Source organism: Octopus sinensis, linkage group LG4 (assembly GCF_006345805.1).
Source record: "Octopus sinensis linkage group LG4, ASM634580v1, whole genome shotgun sequence".
NCBI classification, from domain to species: Eukaryota; Metazoa; Mollusca; class Cephalopoda; order Octopoda; family Octopodidae; genus Octopus; species Octopus sinensis.
The window spans coordinates 157,083,233-157,091,571 of record NC_043000.1 but is presented as its reverse complement, the minus strand read 5'-3'; the positions used below and the strand labels follow the sequence as shown (position 1 = coordinate 157,091,571).

The 8,339-nt window shown below is 40.0% G+C and overlaps 1 non-coding gene across 1 annotated transcript; it reads left to right on the top strand.

Annotated features, from left to right (window-relative positions):
* The first annotated feature begins 4,939 nt into the window (after nt 1–4,939).
* LOC115211305 lies at nt 4,940–5,131 on the top strand. Its single transcript, XR_003881578.1, has one exon. It is a non-coding gene; the product is annotated as a U2 spliceosomal RNA (small nuclear RNA).
* The last annotated feature ends 3,208 nt before the right edge of the window (nt 5,132–8,339 follow it).

Here is an 8,339-nt window from a genome sequence, read left to right as displayed (position 1 = left end):
TAATTTTACAAAGGTATTGAAATGAAATTTTGTTAAGTCCAAATGCTCCCTTTAGAGGTAAGACGTGGAAAAGATATATTCGCAAAGTGATTAAACGTGAAAGACTTGCCAATATAGCCTTTACATTCGGATGAGAACTACAGGTATAAAAGACAGGATAAGAATGTCTGCTGTGAGGGAGTTATTAATAAGGAGAGGTCAAGAAATTAACTCTTCTCATGAGTGAAGAAAATACGGCCATCAGAACATTTTAGATAAGCTTCTTCACGCGAAATAGCAAGGAGAAACTTTTTCAAAGTCTTATTGCGTGTCACCTAAAAATTCACAGCCTCTCACAGCTGTTATGTCATAGATGTGTCCTTTGCTTTTAAACTGTTGCACGATTAGATGGTGTTAGTCGTCATTGAGCCACCTAATATGACTCTCAGAAGGCTGTAATCTCGCTGGTAGCAAACTCGGATGAGGAACATATACAAACAAGGTTGTAACTTGAACACGTTTATTGTGGCCACATGTATATGCACAATGGAATGATAAATGGAATAGTTGGTGCATAAAGTCCATGATCTTCTGTGCTCGGCTCTTATCCGCTAGCTGGTGTGTGTTGAGAGAGAGACTAGATCATGTCTTCACAGTTCGAGGTCTCAGTGCAGAATGAGGAAGAGGTGAGGTCACGTGTCTGAACCTTAATGTTGTGTAATGCCCTCTATCTCTGTATAGCCAGCTTGTATACCAGCTGTCAAGTGCGGGTAATGCGCCTTCACACGGCTTAGCATCCCCGACAACCACTTCGGTGTCTTTAGCAAAGTTCACAGGATTTCGGTCCGAGCATAACTCAGTCTATTTCCTCCTAAAATTGTCATGGTTATTGCCCTTCCTATTTCGACTAAATTATATACAAACACAACACAAAACAAAACAAAAATAGGAAGATAAATGTATAAATGAAAGCTGAACTATTCAAAGCAGCAATATAAACAATAGCAGAAGTTCAAAACAATTACAGCAGCAGCAAGAATAGTCTATGCTACCACCACCACCACCACCACCACCACCACCACCATAACAACAACAACAACAAACCAACAACAGAAACGAGAGCTGCGGTATTGCGTCACCGTTATCGTCAGCATTGTAACACCAACTCCCTTATCAGCAGATCCACAATGTCAGCTGCACCAAAAACAATAACAGCACCAACAACAGTAACATTGTGTCAATGAAGAACAATCTGCGTAATCTCTCGATCCGCTGGAAATCATAGTTAATTCTCGCTAAAATCATACCCGTTATATGACAATAAGAATAAGGTGGGGCGCATCGGATGAAATGTTGTATCTTTAGATCCAGCATGTCCGCTTTTCTGCACCGTTCCCCCAACAGAGAGAAAGTGGGCGGAATACACGTGACTGTAATGCCTTTAAGTATAGGTCAGCTCAAATGGTGCTGATATATCGGTTTCAAATTTCGGTGAAAGGCCAGCAATTTCGAGAGGCTGAGGAAAGTCGATTACGTCAAGCACAGTGCTAAAATGGTACTTATTTTATTGACTCTGAAAGGATGAACGACAAAGTCTATTTCGGTGGAATTTGCACTCAGAACGAAAAGACGAACGAAATGCCGTTAAGAACTTTTTTCCAGCGTGCTAACGATCCTCATTTCTTTATTGCCCACAAGGGGCTAAACTCAGAGAGGACAAACAAGGACAGACAAAGGGATTAAGTCGATTACATCGATCCCGGTGCGTAACTGGTACTTAATTTATCGACCCCAAAAGGATGAAAGTCTAAGTCGACCGCGGCGGAATTTGAACTCAGAACGTAGCGGCAGACGAAATACCGCTAAGCATTTTGTCCGGCGTGCTAACGATTTTACCAGCTCGCTGCGTTAAACTAGGCTATATTAAAAGGTGGTCCGAAGGACAACAAGAACAACGACAACAACATCGACGTCAACAACAGCAAGAACCATAAAACTTAGGATATACAAGATTCGTTCCCATCTAGAACGTCTTAACCTTGCAAAAAACATTGTGTTAGATTATATTATTTGAGTCGTCTCCCTTGTTTGAAGGTTTTCATATTTCAAAAGTTCCAGGCTAGAAAGTTTTTTTGCATACTAATTGCATGGCTAATCCCAATCAAAGTTCTTTGCTATATATTTCTCAATTACCTATATCGTATATATTGTATTTAACATGCTGAGCAATCCTCTGCAGATTTGTCCTACCTATGTTGTTGATATCCATATGTGCTCTCTTTCTCTCCTCCTCTCTCCCCTCCCTCCCTCTCTCTCACTCTTTCTCTCACTCACTCTCTCTCTCTCTCTCTCGGGTGCAGAATGCATTGATAACCAGCTGGAGGAGGCTCTTCCTGGGGTTAAAGACGGTTACTAATGTCGAATACCCATATTGATATGGCGATAAATATAAATACATATATGTGTGTGTGTGTGTGTGTGTGTGTGTGTGTGTGTGTGTGTGCATGTGTGTGCGTGTGTGTGTGTGTATATATGTTACAAGGGCAGCAATCTCGGGGGAAAGGTAAGTCGATTACACCAACCCCAGTGCTCAACTGGTAGTTATTTTTATCGACCCAGAAAGGATGAAAGGGAAAGTCGACCTCGGCGCAATTTGGACTCAGAACACGAAGACGGGCGAAATACCTATTTCTATTCTTTACTACCCACAAGGGGCTAAACACAGAGGGGACAAACAAGGACAGACAAACAGATTAAGTCGATTATATCGACCCCAGTGCATAACTGGTACTTCTTTAATCGACCCCGAAAGGATGAAAGGCAAAGTCAACCTCGGCGGAATTTGAACTCAGAACGTAGCAGCAGACAAATACCGCTAAGCATTTCGCCCGGCACGCTAACGTTTCTGCCAGCTCACCACCTTAAATGATAATAATAATGATGACTTCTTGCATAATAATAATAATAATGATAATACTTTCTTTATTGGCCACCAGGGCCGAACAAAAAACATAAAGGAAGATACACACACGAGGGACAGTGAAGTTAAACGTGTAAACAGCAAAAAAAAAAGAATAATAAAACACAGCAAAGAGATTAAACCAACAATATACTTTCCTAATATTGGGGGGAGTTCCACTGAGAGGTGACCAAAGGAACCTCACACACTGTGGACCCCTAACACCAAAGGCACCTGAGATAGATACCCTCTCCCCTTCATTCCATCTGGCCTTCAGGCGCTTTCACACTGGCTATAATAATAATATAATAATAATAATAATAATAATAATAATAATAATAATAATAATAATGATGATGATGATGATGATATGATGATGAGATGATGATGATGATATGATGATGATAATAATATAATAATAATATAATAAAAAATAAAATAAAATGATGATGATGATGATGATGATGATGATGAATGATGATAATGATGATGATGATAATAATAATAAATAATAATAATAATAATATAATAATAATTAATAATAATAATAATAATAATCGACTCTCTGATGTTATTAAAGTTATCTCCCTTGCTTGGTGCTTTTTATGTTTAAAAATCTCCAAGAGGTGTCTAATTGCAAAGTCAATTGGAGTTAATCAAATTTTTTTCTTCTTTTAACTCTCGTGTCTTATCCATGTGAAATGTTGTCGTGTGTGCAATCGACAAAAGGCTGGACAAGCAGAAAAAGACAAGTCATGACCTTCTAGCAACGACTATAAGACAGAATGGGGTGGGGTTGATGGCAAAGAAAGAGTGAGAGAGAGAGAGAGGGGGAGAAAGAGAGAGAGGGGTAGACAATGAGTACGGGAGAAAGACAGAGAGGAGTATAGGGAAAAAAGCGGGGGATTGATGGTTAATAGTAGAAAGGGAATGTAATAAATACAAGGTGAAAAAGAAAGGAAGGATGGAAATTTGAATAGGGAAAGGGCAAGGGTGAGAGTGAGAGGTAGAAAGAATAACTGTGAAGAAGAGTGAAGTGGGAACATATGAGAGAGAGAGTGAGGGGGAGAGAGAGAAGCAGATAGACAGAAAGGAAAAAGAAAATCAGAAAGAGAGCGAGAAGGAAAGAAAGAGGAAGAGGAGTTGTGTGTGAGTAAAAGAGAACAAAACAGAAGATATGAAAGAATGACGAGTTTGAGATGTTGAAGAGATATACGGGGGAGAGAAAGTGTGAGTGAGGAAAGACTAAGAGAGAGAGAGAGGGGGAAGAGGGCATATTAAGAGGCAGTGACAGAGACAGAAGGACAAAGAGAGAGGAGGAGAGGGAAGGAGAGAGAGAGATAGTGGAGCAGAGACACAAAGAGAAAGAGATACAGAGAACCGTGAGGGAAGTGGTGGAGTTGTTACGTAGACAAAGGAGAGGAACGGAGGGAGACAAAGGAGCCACGAAAACAGATTGTTCGACAGAGAAAGAGATAGAGGGAGGGGGAGAGGAAAACCTGGCTGATATACAGATAAAAGAGAACGAGATAACAAGAGAGTGAAAGAAAGATATATATATATATAAGAGAAAGAGAGAGAGAAAGAGAGAGAGAGAGTGACAGACAGATAAGATAGAAAGATATGAAGTGAAATAGAGAGCGAGGTAGTAATTAGTCATTCAGTAGTGAACAGTACTGCCAAAGCGAGGGTGTGAATCAGCCGCCACCTCCTACACATACACATACGGTGACGTATGGTGACGTCAAACATCATTAGTCGACTTCGGTCAAGTTAATTACGCAACAACAAGAACACCAGCAATAGCAATGAGCCAACAATGGAGCCACTATATGGTCACTCGAACTGCTAGAAATAGCTGTTAGTAGTACACCCTAACACCTAGAACAGGAACAAACCTTTAATATGACCTAGATGCGCGATGTCTCATATAAACACGACGACATGATCATGATTGAGTCAGCTCAGTCCGGGATTAATCTGGGGGAAAATTCCATTACCATAACTTCTCTACCCTTTAGCTAAGGTCAATGTATAATAGTATCTGTACCTTCCAACTTAATATCTGATAGGGTCCCTTATGGTCCCTATATATCGATATTAAACAGACTTTTTAAAACTAGGTAAGGAATTACGGATTGCACTGTCTTTAGCATGATTAGGCGTTGTACTCTCAAGATCCAATCAATTTTCCGCCTTGGAGTAAACATGATCTATGGAAGACGCATCTGATTGACTGCTTGACCTGCTAAAATAGCACACAATTCTCCCTCAAATTGCACATTAGTCTTCAAAAAAGAAAGAGCAATCTTCATTATCTTTTAGTTGGGAGAGAAATCAGGGCTCATGACCTTTTAAAGGATCTTGAAAACTGGCAGGAAGGTAAGAGAGATGCATCCTGGAGCCAGGGAGCTGCCCTAAATGCTTACAACAATGTTAAATCGAGCGACAGATTGAACCTAGGACCCAGCTAATAAGATAAAGCGTGATTCGATCTCAGAATGCAAAGAGACGGAACAAATATCATAACGCATACAGACCGATGTGCCTACAGTTTCACCAATGCCTCACTCTAGATTAGTACTTTTTAAAAAATTTCATCAGCACCAAAGGCGTGAAAGATAATACTGACCTAATCAGGATTTGAACTCAAGTTGCTGAGATTCAGGACATAAGCCATGCGGCAGTCGATCCGACGAACCTGCAGCAATTCCACCAATACACCGCCCTAGATTCCCTAGATTGATAATTGTCTTTTTTCTTTTTTTTTAAACGGCACTGAAAGGATGAAAGGTAAAGTAGACTACAGCGGGGTTCGAACTCAGCGGCAAGTGCTTGGAACTAGTGTCACGAGACTCTGTCAATTTTCCGACTTATTAGATACCGTTGTTCTGAACACATTAAAAAGACGGGATGATCTGGATGATTACGGCAGGAACATTTTTGGTGAACCATTAGAATCGCCACAAGCTGGAATTAACTGCAAATGAACGCAGTGACATAATATTTCTGTTACTAAATGTGTTCGTTCTTTGACAACTGCAGCATTTTCATACACAATACACATAAAAACAAATAAGTCAACATTTAATACAAGTATTCATCTAAGAGGAACCACTTCGCTTCATCCTGACTGTCAATTATATTTCTTGATTGCTTCATCTTTTCTCAGAATGCTTCGTACACGCACCAGTAACGAGGTTAATGAAGCCAGGTCAATTATTTACGGTCAGATGTGTGGAATTCAGTGCAGCCAGTGTTATATATGCATGCGATTTATCAGTAACCATTGGGGCTCATGAACAACACATTGCTGATCGGCTGGTAATAATGCTGCTGCATTGACAAGCATTACATTCCGAAAGCGCTACACGCCATCATTTTATCAGCATCTACAGCAGCATATGAAAGAGTCGGCCTGACAGTTGACACCAGAGAAGTGAGATGTCCACTATCAGTAGAACACTATACTCAATGTAATAACAAGAGCTAGCCACAGTCTTCCAATTTAAACATCAAGACAGCTTTATTTCCGATGACGAAGATATTCAAAACTGAATTAGGCAGGTTTCTGCTTACATTTACAGTAACCAAAAATTAACAAAAAATGTTTTCAGGAAACCACATGGTTTGGGGTTCAGTCCCACTGCGTGACACCTTGGGTAAGTGTCGTCACAAAGCCTTGTGAGTGGATTTGATAGACAGAAACTGAAAGAAGCACGTCGTATATATATATATATATATATATATATATATATATATATATATTATATATATATATATATATATATATATATATATATATACGTCTGTGTGTGTTTGTATGTGTGTATTTGTCCCCCCGATCACCAATTGACAACCGGTGTTGGTGTGTTTACGCTCCCGTAACTTAGCGGTTCAGAATAAGTACTAGGCTTTAAAAAAAAAGTTCTAGGGTTGATTCATTCGAGTAAGAGTTTCAAGGCGGTGCTCAAGCATGGCCACAGTCTAATGACTGAAACAGGTAAAAGATAACGCTTAAAAATAAAAGAAATGTTAACATTATTAAATTTCTGGATGTTTTCTTCTTTTTTTTGCGTAGTTAAATAATTAAAAAGCGGGTTGCACAGAGAATTATTGATCTGCAAAAACAGGCCAGTTATGCCAGCACAGCAAAATACGAACAGAAAAAAAGCTTTCCAAGAATGACAAAACAACTATACTCTGAGATGTACCCATACACACAGACAGAAAGATCAAGACTAAATTACCAGATTTCGTTGTCAAGGAAAACGAGGAAAACAAAAGATTCTTAATCGACATATCACTTCTGGAAGATGACAAATGTATTTCTGAAAGAGGTGGAGAAATTATCCAAATATAATAATCTATAAATGGAAGTACTCCGTCGGTTACGACGACGAGGGTTCCGGTTGATCCGATCAACGGAACAGCCTGCTCGTGAAATTAACGTGTAAGTGGCTGAGCACTCCACAGACACGTGTACCCTTAACGTAGTTCTCGGGGATATTCAGCGTGACACAGAGAGTGACAAGGCCGGCCCTTTGAAATACAGGTACAACAGAAACAGGAAGTAAGAGTGAGAGAAAGTTGTGGTGAAAGAGTACAGCAGGGATCACCACCATCCCCTGCCGGAGCCTCGTGGAGCTTTTAGGTGTTTTCGCTCAAGAAACACTCACAACGCCCGGTCTGGGAATCGAAACCGCGATCCTACGACCGCGAGTCCGCTGCCCTAACCACTGGGCCATTGCGCCTCCAATCTATAAATAGAGATGACGCGAAGGTGGGGTCTGAAAACGGAAACTTTCCCCATAATAGTAGATGCTTTAAGAATGATAACATAAAATATTGCATAGAAATATATACACCCTGAAACCTTAAGACGTACAAATATTTATAATATACTGCAAATAGCAGTGCCAGACATTGCACGTTTATTGTATGCAGATCTTATAATAAAGTAAGAGAAATATCAGAACCGAAACAAAAGCACTGCACATGGCATAGACAGAGGAAGCTTCAGCCAGTTGTGCAGTGAAAGCTAGCAGTAAAAAATGGTGATGATGTTGTTGTTGCTGTTGTTGATGATGATGATGATGATGATGATGACGACGACGACGACGATAACGACAACAATGACGATAATGGTGATGATGATGATGATGATGATGATGATGATGATGATGATGATGATGTTGCAGCTGTTGTTGCTGCTGTTGTTGGTGGTGTTGATACTGCTGCTGTTGTTGTTGTTGTTTGCTGCTGCTGCTGCTAATGATGATAATGATGATAGTGGTGATAATGATGATGACGACAATGATGATGATGGTGGTGATGATGATGATGATGATGATGATGATGATGATGATGATGATGATGATGATGATGGTGATGATGATGG